The sequence below is a fragment of the Vanessa tameamea genome, chromosome 13 (genome assembly GCF_037043105.1).
Source record: "Vanessa tameamea isolate UH-Manoa-2023 chromosome 13, ilVanTame1 primary haplotype, whole genome shotgun sequence".
NCBI lineage: Eukaryota > Metazoa > Arthropoda > Insecta > Lepidoptera > Nymphalidae > Vanessa > Vanessa tameamea.
The window spans coordinates 11,836,762-11,850,302 of record NC_087321.1 but is presented as its reverse complement, the minus strand read 5'-3'; the positions used below and the strand labels follow the sequence as shown (position 1 = coordinate 11,850,302).

At 31.5% G+C, this 13,541-nt stretch overlaps 1 protein-coding gene across 3 annotated transcripts in view; it reads right to left on the bottom strand.

Moving 5' to 3' along the window:
• The window catches only part of LOC113399612 (uncharacterized), a 64,808-nt gene extending 51,512 nt beyond the window's left edge, over positions 1-13,296 (bottom strand). For 2 of the 3 annotated variants that reach the window (XM_064216791.1, XM_064216790.1), the window contains exon 1: positions 12,905-13,294. The gene's annotated coding sequence lies outside the window, so the exon portion shown is untranslated. Of the gene's footprint in view, positions 1-12,904 lie in introns of all 3 variants that reach the window. The other variant, XM_064216789.1, reaches the window with a different exon arrangement.
• Positions 13,297-13,541: the final 245 nt, after the last annotated feature.

Below are 13,541 nucleotides of genomic sequence, written 5' to 3'. Positions count from 1 at the left end.
ATAAGTTTTATCGGCGCTACAGGGTATACTTTATAACCGTAATACATTGCGTGGTAGTAGGGCCCTTCACCTTAAAAGGGAGAGTCTTAGTCCAGCAATGTAATACTTACAGGCTGTTATTTTCAGGGCATAGTGCGAGCCCGTCTGTTAAGATATCACCAACTCATCAGATATTGCACCGAAAAAGAGAAATACGAAAAACTCTTGTGTTCCGGTTTGAAGGGTTACTGAGCCAGTGAAACTACAGACACAAGGGACATAACATCTCAGTTCCTAATGTTGTTGGCACATTGGCTATGTAAGGGTTGGTTAATATTTCTTAGAACGCCGATGTCTATGGGCAGTGGTGACCATATACCATCTGATAACTGATTTGTATATTCACCAAGCTACCGTATACCGTACTAGCTGCCTGTCCCGACTTCTTACGAGGAATATAAGGATTCAATATCATATATATTTTTTTTATTTAATGAAATTAAAACATTCGAAACAAATCGACAACATCTTACATTACACGTCTTCAGTCGTCCGTACTATTTCTTAACCCCTATTTTCCAAATGTACGTTTAGTTCTATAAACGTGCAGATGTTTAAAGTTATACATGTATGTATATTGTATAAAAATAATGCATATTATAAAAAGTTCACAAAAACTCTCCATTCAATAAAAGTTTGAAACTCACTCGTATTCCGGATTAATCCGGTAACAAGTGACGTTATTACTGTTGGGAAAAGCTGCCATTTCTCGTGTAAGGCGATTTTTAACGAAAAGGGAAAGAATATACGCTTAATATACACATTTATATATATATATTATGGATTGCTATTATTTATAGTTTATTTTATTAAGAAGCTAACACGTTAGTTCCATACATATTTGATATACCGGATTTCCGAAAATCCATCAGGTGGCCCATTTACTCGTCCGCTTATTTATAAAAAAAAATCTATTTATAAAATAAACAAATAAAAATACGTATATATACTTAAATGTAATTCATATAACTGTATCTGTAATTATCATAAGTAATATATAATATAATAATATTGGACAACATCGCATACATTACTCTGATTCCAGTGTAAGTAGCTAAAGCACTTGTGTTATTCAAAATCAGAAGTAACGACGGTACCACAAACACCCAGACCCAAGACAACATAGAAAACTAATGAACTTTTTCTACATCGACGTACCCATGAAAACCGGTGTACACACTACTCGACCACGGTGGTCGTCAATATTAAAAATGTTTTTTATATTTTTTACGAATATGCCGGTGGTGTCTAACCTTATAAATAGTGATACCCGTTAAGGGACAGCACGAAAGCTCTAACACATACCAATAAGTGTAATGTAGTAAATGCAGATCATTTTCACAGATCAACTTATTTGGATTACGTCATCTGTCATCAAGTGTAATAACAGCATGCTATGCTCTTAAAAATGTGTTAAATCTGATAAAATCCCATTGTGTCTGGTTTTTGTGCAGCAGCTATTCCTTTGATTGAATACTAACCGGTATAATCCGGTTATGATCGGATCGATTCGGAAATATTCGGCGCTCCGTTATTTGCTATTTTGTCGTCTATTATATAACTTTTATAACTTCATAGAAACTAAGTACAATTAAACAGGCTCGATGGACTTAAAACAAATTTTTTTTTTTTTTTTATTATACGTCCCAGGGCTGGCCAAAGGTGTACTCTCATATTGAAGAAGAAAACCACTTAGAGCTTATACCACGCCGTTCCAATGCGGGTTCCAATGTCTTACAATACATGCAAACTACATCCGAACGACATTTTTTACACTCGATGTAGAGCACGAAATGAATTATTAACACAAATTGAAAAAATTAAAACTCCTTGGGTTTGAACCTGCTATATTCACATATTCGAACCATTCCGCCATCTTGGCTCAATAAATAAACTAAATAAAGACTGGTCTCTTCATCCACGATAAATTCCTACTCTGTACTCGTTTTCTAACCTCCAGATTCAGATACGTTGGCATCTAACTAATCTATATCATCAACAGTATCCCTTATTTAAATAAACTCGTAAGCAATTCGGAATAAATTCTAAAGTTATAGTATAAAATTAAATATAAATCGCCCATGGGTTCGAAATTTAAATTCTTCTTTTATTATATAACTAGCAACCCGCCTCGGCCTCGCGCGGGTGCAATGCTGATACTAAATATACAACAGAATGTCTTTATATACTTCTAAAACGTAGGACTTTCATACAAACTTCCAAACCCCGTTTTTAGCGGATGTCGGATCTTATGTCTACACCCTGTAAGGAACCTATCTACCAAATTTCAAGTCTGTAGATATTGTAGTTTCTGAGATTTCGTTATCATTTAGTGACTGGTATTTCGCTTTTATATAAAAAATAAAAATAAATAAATATATACAGATTATAAGTTTGCATTAATGTAATTAAGTTATTATTATTATATATAAATACATTCACGATTTTTAATTATCTATATAATATTTTATCAACTTATAATCCTGTTACCAATTGGGTTAAATCAAAATTAGTAGTTTGACTTTATAGTATTATGCTACAAAGTATATTCACAAATGTTTCGTATTTTCTATCTAATAGTCTATGAAGAAGATCAAATTAAATTAAACAATAAAAACAAATATAAAATTAAACGTAACGATTTGCTTCTAAAATATAAACTTGTTTGTAAATTTGTTATTTACTCAAACTGTCTAGTGATAGAATTACGCAAAATTACAACGCTAGTCGTTTAAGAAGTGCACGAGAAATATAGCAACTTCGGACTTCCAAAAAATCTTATAATTTAGATATTATCAACAGTAAAAAAAATAGATATCTATTTGATTTGTTTTTATTTTACTGCATAATTTTGACGAAAATGTCATAAAAAAAATAGCATTTGTTTACAAATTAAACCAATATAAAAACAAATTCTAAAATTACAAAAAAATGCGAAATGGACTAAACATTTTTTTATTATATTTAAGTTTGGTAGCATCGACAAATTAAAAAAAAATCAATAAATCGTCAATTTGGCGAATTTATTTGGTTATATGACATTATAAATTATTACGTTTGCGTAAAGATCATTTTCGCATAAGAAATAAATAATGATCGATGATTTTGAACTCACTTAATTCAGTTGTGATGGGTTTTACGAATTTTGCCGATGTTACATCTAAATTGTGTCGTACTATACATATTTTAATAACATTTTGACTTCATATAATTCAATGTCAATGTCAATTATGATCAATTTAATTCACAACCTTTCTAAATAAAGACAGAGCTGTGAAACTCTAGCAGTTCCCTTTCAATATCTAATAATCACAATCAGACCGATATTAAACTATACAAAAGCCAGGTCATCCCAGATATGAAGTAGAATGTACAAAAATTGAGTATTATTACTACTAATGAACATTATATTTTAAAATGATATCATAATGTCAAGTTGCATTAAATATTGAAATATTATACTACATTTAAGCTCTATTTCCACTGAGCTGTTACTATGTTATGTCAATAGTTCGTAAAATATCACTAGTGACAACCGTATCTAATCTGATTGAGATAGATTATTAATTAAGAAGATTTATAATTGAGAACTCTATACTCCTAATGCAAAATATTTGCAAATCAATCAAATCAAATTGTAAAATGATTTCAAAATACGTTTAAACCTCGAAACAAAAGATCCAATCAATTTAGAAATTTCGCGTCTTTTCCATATCAACGATAGCCGTATGAAGAAAAAATGCTCCAGTTCCTAAAACTAAAAATAAATACCTGTAACAGCTTTTAAATGTCTTGCTGTTCCGAATTTCATTAGATTCGTGCCTCGTTCTCGATGTTTTTTTTTTACAGTCGAGCACAAGTTGATTTCACACAAATTAAGCACGATTCGATGTGCATATTTGGATTTGTACCTAGGATATTTGTTTAACATTCTTTCTATCAACTGAGTCACCAAGAGAAAAACAAAACGTCATATATATGTTAATGTAATTGTAGAAATATTCATTTGAACTGTTATAGTAAAGACCTAGGTACCGATTGTATAAAAATCGATTAACATCCAATTTACGACATATAACTTTTGTATCTAGTCCCCAGTAAGTTCCAATCCAGGTTTTTTTTTTGTAATAGAGGTAAGTGGACTTGCAAATGCGTCACTTGATGGTAACTGGTCACCATTCCTTACACCACCAATACGCCACTAAACCTATGAGCTAAATTGTGTCCCGTGCACATGTAGTTACACTGGCTTACTAACAATTAAAACGGTAACACAACGTTGCTGAGGTTTGCTTTTCGACAGTAGAATATACGACGAGTGGATGGTACTTAGGTGGTAATGGATGATCACAACTGGCATTTATCGAAATAAGTAAGTAAGTTTCGTCACGATGTTTTTCTTCACCGCCGAGCACGAGATGAGATTATAAAGAAAAAACTTAACAATAAAGTTCAGTGGTGACCATATTATGTAGTCAGCGTTAAAACTATTGTGTACGTAAAACAAACATTTTACAGTAAATAATAAAATGACAAGGGCAGCAAAAGAGCCTGACCTCCACGTGTTTTTGTTCTTGCGCTGTAAAAAGTGTTACTTAACCTTCAACTTGAACTTAACATGAAGCTAACGCGATGTCGACTTAAATCAGGACCATAAATACTTTCAGCTTGAAACGAACTTTATGTAATAGCTTAGTTTAACATAAAAATCTTATATATTAATTTTTGTCCCAGTGATTATGGGACGACGGCTGCACATAAAAAATCGGTTATGGTCTCATTTTGAAGAGCTCCAGCCTTAGATGTGCAGAAACTTAAAGAGGATTCTTGATTGTCATTTACTAAATAGTCACAATTTAACAAATAATTAATTTTAAAGAGCGGAAAAAAGTTACTAGACGGCTAGGCAGCAGTACTACGCCTGTATAAGAAAAAAAAATTAAAAACATAAACAAAATTAAAGTAAATTGTTATCTAAAAACTCCAATTCTACCCCTTGTACCTAGTTACACTGGCTCTGTCAACCTTGAAACCGGAACACATTTTTTAAATCATCAACCGAGGCAGACAAGCAAAATGTAAAAAAATCTTAATTGTAACTTAGCTACTGAACTGTTTATGTATCTAAATTTTATTTTAAATTTGTATTAAGTAAGTAAGTTAACTAAATAAGTAAGTTTTTTTACATTGGTTATTATTTTAAATCAATTTTGTGGGAATTTTAAAGAGCGACCTTTAGTACGAATTCGGTCATGTTCGAATACGAATTTCCACCAGCGTCCTTTCTGATCATTTTATTTCGGTTGCTTTGAAATAAATTCCTAGTTTTTATACATTTTCGGAAAGCTAATTAAACGATTATGTTTTTAAAATAATCTGCAGAACAAGTTTCATAATGATTTTTTTTGTTTTTCAGGCATATTTGAGGGAAAAAAAAAATATATATTGAAATAATATCGTTTTCCGTCTCGCATTTTTAAATTTGGACCGATAATAATTGTTTAAATATTGAAAAATATCCAGTGTTTAATTGTTTTTATAAATCAGAAGAAAAAAGTAGATTTTAATGGATTTTTTTTTTAAATAAATTTTTGAAGTTGCAATTATGACTTATTTTGAAAAAATCTAAAAAACGTGATAACTCAAACATGGTTCACTTTTGCATCATGCATATGGGGGTTAAAATTATCGCAAATAGTCACCCCTATCACCTCCTAACGGGAATACGTCGAATTACCAATAACCCTGTATAATATATATATTTTCAAACGTACGCTTGTTGACACTAAATTTATTATACACTTTATACGCAGTTCCGAATAAATATCCTTACGTATGTATACGACATTTTATTTTGAAAAAATAGTAGTATATAATCAACACCAAACCAAGTGTAAGGTTTTTAAGCTACGATATCAACAAAATCTTTAAAATAAACTACATATAAATATATATAATGAATAACAATTTAATTAATAATGATAATATAATGAAGCAATAAAAAAAATATTACATATTGCAAACAATAAGTAAACAAAGACTCGTACGTAAAACTCTATCAAAAAGGAAAAAAACATTTTTGAACTAGCTGAACATGTGGCTTTAACCACGAGAAATTTATAAAACTTTGACTATAGCATACATGCCTCTATAATTACCTCCCATGTTACCAGAGTTGAATTAAAAAATAAGCCTATATCCCCGACACTTAAATTACTTCATACTAAAGTTTACCTTAATCGGTTCTGTGATTTAGACGTGAAGAGTTAACATACAAAGTTACATTCGCGTATTAATTGAATTCGTCAAGCTCAACAGGAAATACATTTCCAACTATTAAAAATATGTTAGTTCTATATTAATATCAATTTTATTTACATATAAGTTTCAAGAAACAAAGTGTAAAAGACTCAAATTCAATTAATTGCCTGTAAATGTACCACTGAAGCAGGATGGCACGCTGCCATCGGCAACGCGGGTTGGTAGATACACGTAGCAGATTCTCATTCGCCGATTTACCGTAGATTTAAAAATATAGGACAATTTCAATGGAAAAGTTCATTCAATTTTATTTAGACATACTACTTAATATAATAAACGTATAAACTTAAACTAAAGACGACGGCAAAAAGCAAAAAACAATAATATTTACTTATATTTTTTTGCTGTCAATAAATAAGCAACCATTATAAAATTATTTAATTGAAACTAACATTTTTATATGCAATACATTTATCCTAAGTAAAGGAGGAAATTGAATACGAAATGCGAATCGACTCTCAAAATAAAGCCTTAACGATATAAATCCAGAGAGTAGATTTAAGAATCGACCGACAACGCTACGGAACCAAACCAACCGACATAAAGTATTATATATTTTTCATAGAGAGAAAAGTCCTTACTAATGTTTTAAATCCGAGAATGCGTCTGTGTGTTAGGCTTTCATGTTTTATCGTCTAAGCCGATCATGAAAAATTACACACACTTTATTAAGGGTGTGTAAAAGGACATAACACTTGGGTCCCGAAAATATGATATCGACTCTTCGGTCTTGGGGCAAGCTTATAAGATTACAGAGCCTAAGGTTTGAATCAAATCAAAAATCAAAATACTGCTTATTGTACACCAATAAACATGTTACATTACGTTCGAAAAAGATGTACACGGTCTCCAAACGTCCAACCTGGGATCTCCAGGCAGCCTTAAGGTAGAGGAAAATATACTTTATTCAAGTAGGCTTTTACAAGCACTGTTGAATCGTCATTTTACAAACTATATTAAGTGAAGCTACCATCGGTAAGGAACGCAGATTATACCGAGAAGAACCGAGCTATAAATAACATTATAATTAAATAATAATAACATCAAAACAAATTAATGTACAATAATTATATAGATACACGTGCATACATACATATTTACATATATAATTAGATAAAATTTATGTATTAAATTAAATTATTTTTTTACGAAACAGCATGAGAGTGCTAGATAGTGTTGTTTAAGAAGCCTAAGGTTCTGAGTTAGATTAATAAATGTTATTGGTTTTTACCTTCGAGGATAACAAGCAACAGCTTAGAGTTTGAAATGGACAGCTAACGATTGTAACGCTACGGACAGCACGTAAAACCTGCTGATAAACTCGGATAATATATATATATAATATCGGATTCGCCTTACCATTCGATTATGGTTATTATGAATGAGATGCGCTTGTATTAGCGCACACATGTATATTTTATATCTCACATACTGTTAACTAGTCTCCCTTAAAAATGGCGGACATTGCCGAAGTTATTCAAGAGCTAAGGAGCATATCTTTTTTTTATGGTACAGTTGGCAAACGAGCAGGGGCCTCGCCTGATGGTAAATGACTACCACCGCTCATGAACAGTAACATCGTATCAGTAAAATAACTTGTGAAAGTCCAACAGCCGGGTAAAGACCTCCTTCCTCTTTCGATTCGGAGTGTATTCCATCAAACTGCTCCAATGATGATTGATGAACGAGAGAGTTCACATCAGTAAGTTTTAGTATTATTAAAGGAGTCTTGAGAACACAAAACACATATATTTTAAAAACAACTTCAGAGTGAAACTTCCATCAACATAACGAATATAGCTTTAAAGTTGCCGCTTGTAATAACAGTGTCTGTCCAAACAGTGTAAGCGGGATGCTAGCTCGCATTCGAGCTGGACTTTTATTTCATAATTGTTTTGCACTAACATTTCCCGCGGCTTCAATCGCTGAAAATATATAATTAAAAGGGCACAATTATCTCTCTTTTATTTTAATCGAATAAAAATTATTTCAAATAACAAAATATGCTTTATTCGATTGTCGCGTCAATTTACAAGGTTTTTAAAATCATGGCTGATTCGGAACACAGATTCCGCCCAAAATAATTATCAAGTTATTCAATTGTTACTCTTTTAGAGCAATTAAATGCTAGATATATATTTATAGATATTTTATAGATATTTTGGGTTCAAACCCAGTGAATTTTCTTGTGGTTATATCGTGTTTATAATTCATCTCATGCTCGGCGGTGAAGGAAAACATCGTGAGGAAATCTGCATGTGTCTAATTTCAACGAAATTCTGCCTAGTGTAATCCACCAACCCACATTGGAGCATCGTGGTGGAATATGCTCCAAACCTTCTCCTCAAAGGGAGAGGAGGCCTTAGCCCAGCAGTGAAAATATACAGGATGTTAATGTAAATGTATGTAAAAAATATTTGATAAATATGAAGAACAATAAAGCTATATAAACAAACATCACAAAACAAAATTGTTTGAACTGTACACCTGGTATACCTGATTAAACAACCGATCTTCGTATTGCATTAAATATTTAACGATAATCCCAGCTGATTGTACTCTCTAATAATAAAATTTTCACGTTTGTTTGTATTAGTATATTTTACCTATATATGTGGACAACGATTATTTTATATGTCAAATAGGTACCAATTGGTAAATGGGTCACCTGATGGTAAGTACACTGTTATTTTACATTCGTAATTTAGGAAATATAAATCGTTGCACAGGTCACCGACGCGTCACCACCACCACCGCTTTGGAATCTGGTGCCTGTAGTTACACTGGTGCTAGAAATTGTATTTAAGAAGGCAAACGTTGTTGAAATCACAGCTTCATCATTTTTATTCTGACATAAAAAAAAGTAATTATTTTTACACAGATCAAAAATCAAACTCCGTAAATGACATTTTGAAATACAATGAGCTATTAAGAACCTTCATAAAAATAAGGGCTTTCAATTGATAAATTCTTGGTAGCTACCCGGAGTCTGGAAGTTAGAAGCGTGTACACTCCTGTTCATTGGAAAGTCGGCAATTGGTTCTGTGCCTCAACTCTTTTCCATCGTATCGAATTCGCCGTTCCATCGGTTTATGAAATAAAGGAAATAGTGTGTGACTGTGTTTGCGGCACTGAGTCTCTCTTGAGATACAATATTATATAGACAGGCAGGATATATAACATACACATATAATTGTATTTAACTAACATGACTGTATTTTTAGATGTTGAAAAGTAACTACTGAGTTTCTTGCCGGTTCTTCTCGGTAGAATCTACATTCCGAACCGGTGGTAGCTTTACTTAAAATAGTTTATTAAATGACGATTCAAAAGTTCTTGTAAAAGCCTACTTGAATAAAGTATATTTTGATTTGATTTGATTTCATAGACCGCCGGCCTGAGATCGGTTACAAAGACATTAAGAACGCAATTATTATTAACTTATTAATGTTCATAAAAGACAACTACCGAACTCTTGAAAGTATGAAACGTAAGCGCGATGCAGAAATATATTTATTTACATTAACACTCCACTTGGGTAGGTAACGCTCATAATATATTATACGACTAAAAAATAATACTCAGTACTGTTGTGTTCCGGTTTTGGAAAGCGTGAGCCAGTGTAACTACAATCATAAACGATGTAAGGTATATTTATTTTTCTTACAGTGGTCTTACAATTTCAATGGCAACCACTTATACTCTATTCCAACTGTAGAAGGAGAAAAGCAAAATAAACAACATTTGACAGCAAATTGTCGCGATATCATTGGTCGATAGCTTGATTAATCTATGATATTCACTATGGATTTGCGAAAAAGTAGCGTTTTGAACGTCGACGAAACTGTCATCGGAATTTTGGAAGTAAAACTAAAATGAATATTAGTAGTTAAGTGTAATATTGTTGTATTATAAATAAAGATATATTAATCATAAACTCGCATGAAATAAGTAAATCTATGGTTTGTTTATCTTTTTTGCTACTTCGATTTGAATAGGCTTTACCATCAAGTAGCCCATTTGTCAGTCTGCTAAACTTATTTGAATAAAAATAAATGAAAATATATAAGAAAATATTTAACACAAAACGATCTCGAATCGCATTTACTAAAGAAAATTTTCAGTTCTTGATAAATGGGCCAGTGAAACCGAGGGATTAAGCTTGTTCCGTATGAAAGGTGCTCACGGTACATCCCCGTATTAGGAAATGAGGTCACAGCCTAGTTCAAATTACTCATTACGAGAGGTGAAGTGCTCCATTCATTACATTCACGAATTTACTTTATAGAATTTCGTATTATATCTCATATGACGTTGTCCATTTCACCTTTTGTCCGTCTGATAGCTATATTCCGGTTACAGAAATTTAACCGAATTAACCGCTTTTAACCGAATTTGAGGATTTAGTATAACTGGTGTAAACCAGTCTTTCAGTTTCATTTTTATTATTTTTAAAATTGATGTATTCATTTAGTTAAATGTCCATTGGGCGTGTGGTAAATAGAAGACCATATTATTTACTAATTTGCTTGTCGGTTCTCGGTAGAATATATATTCCGGGCTAGATAGCTTCACGTTTTTATAATTCGAAATTTGAATAGTGATTGGTTTTATTTAATTTAACGTATTTTTTCTTAATTAATCGGCACATCTCATACCATTGCTGATTTTAATGAAGGTCAATCCCCGTTCCTCTAAGATTACCTACAACTTGATACTACAATACAACGTTTTATTGTACAACAACAAAAGTGATCCGGGAACAAAATAAATAAATTATTAAAACAACTATCTATACCAAACAAACTTCGGATATATAGTCAAATCTATCCGACTAGAAGGTTACGTATTTTACCCAAATAATAACTTACAATGACTCGCTACAATTATTTATGAAAAACGATCGATACTAATCAAAGCTATTTACTGGAAACGTTTGAAGAAACCAAAGTAAACGACTGGAAGTAAAACATTTCCTATAAAGCGACGTTTTCTCTCAGCCTTCAATCGTCTCTTTGAAATGCGATCACTTTTAACACAAGTACACACAGAGTGCCTAAACCGTCAGCTAAATCAAACAGGTGGTTTTTAAAGACGTTCTAAGGACTGCGAAATGACTAATCGAAAGATCTTGAGAAATATCTAAAGAAAAACTCAGTTTAAGAGCCAGTCACTTAACTTTTAAGGTTATGTCAGTTGTTTTCTTAATACCGCCAAAATGCGGTATTGTTAAAAATCAATGAATACAGATAATATATGTTAGAGGAGCATTTATTATCACAGATAATATAAATATTATTAATGTATTGATCACGAATTCAAATAAAACATTAATTATAAAATCGCAGGAAGAATACAATGATTTTTTTTATTTTATTTTACTTAAAAAGTATTTATTTATAGCAATCCTATCCCAGCGGAACACACCCGCGAATATAAACCGAATCTTGTAGGTTTAAAGTACAACGAATTTTCATTGAGCTGCGGCGATGAATGGGTGCATTAATTCATGAGAACATGGACGTGCCGAATGAAATGTAACATCTGTCCAGCAGCACACTTTGAATTAGCTTGGTGTAATGAGCTCCAAGCCTATACGGCTCCAAAATTTTACGTTGGTCATATTGATTTAAAAAAATACGAAAAAAGTTTCAAACAATGAAAAATAAATTTCCTTTGAAAGAGATAAGGCAGAGGATTTTTTTTTATTTTGTGTCGAGGGTACAATTGTCATAACATGTTCGGGGCTATTGCAGTTGGGGGTGTATACTATAAGGTCTTACTAAATAATTATGACTATCAATATATTAACCAACTCTTATAATATTAAATTAATTATTTTTATTTAATATACAATCGAAATATTCCGATTTTTTTAAATCAGTGTATATGTAAAATGTAAATGATAAAAAAAAATATAAATCATTTTATTTCAAATTCATCATTCAATTAAAATCATAATTAAAAATATATTTAAATATATAATAACAATGGTCATTTAAAAATGAACAAAAGATTTTTTTTTATTTTATTTATTCTTTATTGTACACCATAAACACAAAATACAAAATCTTAAAATTAAAATAGTATAAATTTTATGTGTTGTACAATGGGCGGCCTTGTGGCTAATTAGCCATCTCTTCCAGACAACCCAAACGAAGAGAGATTCATTGAACTTAAACTGGGTAGGTGGTGCAGCCAATAAACTTACATACAAATGTTACACACTAATATTTATACTTAATACAGATATAAATAATAATAAATATTACTATTATATACTAAAAAATACCTATATATATAATATGCTAGAGAAAACTTTTTTTTCATCTTGGACTGATTAATGTTTTATCATGTGCTATAAATTTAATAAGTTTATCGACCTATTTGCTAGGCGGTATGTAGGTAAACATTGGACTAGGTGTTCCTATCATTAAAAATAAAATTAGTAGTTGTGTATTTTTATTAATTTATTATATTTATTTCAGTTATTTAATCAAGACTGCTCGTGATAATGAAATGATAGTTTAATTATAATACTCACCAGCTATTCCTATTATTTTAAATCAAAATCACACCTTTAAGCACTTCCCACTGGTAGTCATAAAATATATCATAAAACAACTGTCAAGCTATTCAGCAATCGCACGGGTAGTAAAAATCACACACGGGGCTAAATAATGCTCGTTCATTCACTGAGGTTAAGAAAAAAAAGTTAACGTTCCAATTTTAAAATTGACAACGCGGCAATACACCTTAGAACGCATTTTCATTAGTAATTGTACTTCGATATTTGAATTATTGTTAAATAATGAAGCGTTCTGTCTCGAGTATCGGATTTTTTGAGGGAGAAACGTCGTCTGCCCGGGATGTTCGTCGGGTTTCAGAGGCTGACTCTCGTTCGAGTCGAAGCTTCGTAGTGCGCAGTCCCTCTTGCGTAACTATTGTTACAAATTAGATAATTCCCGGGTGCCACATCAAATGATACAGATAGTTTTTTTCCAATGATAGCGAATTACATACTTTAGTATAATACATTTCAACTCTAAATCAAAAAATATCCGGCTTTACTTATAACTCTTATTAGCAAACGATAAATTTAATAGTCAAATATAAAATTGTTAAAAAATACCTAATCATTGTAATCTTATTCCACTAACATCTTCTGAGAAGTTTTAGTA